Raw genomic sequence first — 2,122 nt, 5'->3', positions numbered from 1 at the left:
TCCCTAAACTGTTCGCTTCCCAGGAATGAACAATCTGACAGGTCCACAGCCATCATCTGTGTCCAAAAAAATGTCACAGTTATTTTAAATTCCCCAGAATGCCACCATAACCCTGTGCATTGCCGATGTAACAGCATCCTGCCCAGACTGCTGGTATTTAACGCATCCTTTAGGCTAAGGAGTGTTAACAGATACTGCATCCTGCCCTACACTGATTTCTGCTTCATGAGTAGAGACAAAAACTCTAGGCAAGCCAGCAATGTATGCCTGGAGCTGCAGCTGTCAACAACATAGCAAACAAAGAGTCATTTTTCTTAACACACACGACAGCTTTTCATTTAGGAAGAGCTCACTCTCATTGTGCAACAAAAAGGGAAAAAAGAAAAAGGAAAAAAAAAAAAAGGAGACCTAGCAAGACCACTAATACTTTTCCTTCATGCATCTTGCAGTTATTGGAAATTCAAATTTTTACTCCTGCTTGTAAAATTACATTCAGATGAAAGTGAAAAAGAACAATAGATTTATGCAAGTTAGCAGTAATTTTCTATATAAACTAAAAGTTTTGCCTTCTCACAAAGCTGATTTGATGTTTTTAAGTAACAATTTACCTGATTTTTGAAGAAGTTTTCACATTCCCTAAGCACAGGATACTTACTACAGAAATGGGATAGCATCTGCAACAATCTCAGAAATTCCAGATGCTGAATTCACAACAGCCTTAAAGGACAAGAAATACTAAACTGGAAGTGCTGAGCACACAGAAGTCCAGTGAAGATCAAGCCTTCTGAAAACCACGTTCCATTTAAAAATGGCAAACAGATAAGATTTCTGCTGAGAGGAAACTCTGCTGGTGCAACACACTGCTGCAAATCCAGGGGAGTTGTGATCAAGGACAGACAATACTTTCCATACACAGAAAGCAAAACTGATCATTGAACTGTCCACAATGCTTTCATCTGAAAGTCTGACCTAAACCACACACTTCATAGATCACTCATAATTTGTTGATTTATCACTCATAAGTTGTTGATTTGATAAAGTCAAGATTTTAACCTAGGCTCGAGGTTTTAGCTTTTTCAGACTTAAAGCACAGGCCACAATTTTACCAGTGCCAAGTCAGCACAAAAGCCAATCCCCAAGGCACAATTTTTCCTATGGAATTAAACTGAAAACCAGATCCAATTTAAAACAAATTGGACAGGGGCGGAGGAGGGGAAGGGTTATGAGTTAGTTTTAAGTCACATGAGTTGACTGATCCAGTTTACCTTTCAAATCCATAAACAACGTGCCAGCCCAAGCACGGCAGCATGGGATGGGAAAAGGATAGGCTGTTGTTTCTGGCAACAGCATGGGTCTAAAGTATTCACAAAGCTATGCTTAACACAGCTTGGTCTTCTTTGTAGCCTGTATTGTTATAATGAACAGTCTCTGGACTCACCCAGAAATTGGTCCATCTTCTTGCTTACCAGTGGTGTCATCTGCAAAAACAACAATAATAATAAAAAAAGAAAATTATTCAAATGAAAGAAAAAAGCTCAATTTAAAGACAAAACGCTTTGCAGCTACAGAAATACCTAGTAGTGCCATGGGACTATAGACCCAATGTTCTCTTTTCAACGAAGTTCAACTAGAAATGGTGCAACTCAAAAATAAAACCAACAAATAAAACCTTTCTGCAGAAGTGAAGTCTCACACCACTGACACAGACCAAAATTCAGAATACATATCCAAAGTCTCAGAGTGGAAGGAATGAAGGGAAACGTCACAGAAGGAAGTGAAGTCAACTGTGAAGGTCTTTAACAGACTTTTAACACACCAGGGAAGAAGAAACATAAAAGTATTCCGTGGGAAAGTCTCTGAGGAGGACAGAGACCTTTCAATAAAGTCCTACGCCTTTCCCGAGGCACACCCACGCAGCAGTCCCCTGTGAGCCCAGGGGGTCACCTGCACCCCTCAGCTTGGTAAGATTTGGATGATGAGGAAACTCTAATTGTAACAAAGCACCTCGCTGAGCTCTTAACTGCATCACGGTGTTGTTGAGAGGACAGTGGAGCCCCCACCCCCAGAACCAGGGCAGCTACAGCGCCTGTCCCCGGGCGGGGCGCGGGGGGCTGTCGGGTCC

General features: G+C 41.5%; 1 protein-coding gene across 1 annotated transcript in view; it reads right to left on the bottom strand.

Moving 5' to 3' along the window:
• The window catches only part of LOC104531300 (pre-mRNA 3'-end-processing factor FIP1), a 26,677-nt gene extending 25,204 nt beyond the window's left edge, over positions 1-1,473 (bottom strand). The window contains exon 1 of the mRNA XM_010176151.2: positions 1,439-1,473. The gene's annotated coding sequence lies outside the window, so the exon portion shown is untranslated. The remainder of the gene's footprint in view (positions 1-1,438) is intronic.
• Positions 1,474-2,122: the final 649 nt, after the last annotated feature.

Source organism: Antrostomus carolinensis, unplaced genomic scaffold, assembly GCF_000700745.2.
Source record: "Antrostomus carolinensis isolate BGI_N321 unplaced genomic scaffold, ASM70074v2 scaffold4429, whole genome shotgun sequence".
NCBI classification, from domain to species: Eukaryota; Metazoa; Chordata; class Aves; order Caprimulgiformes; family Caprimulgidae; genus Antrostomus; species Antrostomus carolinensis.
The sequence above is the reverse complement of the archived record's forward strand: the minus strand, read 5'-3'. Positions and strand labels throughout refer to the sequence as shown.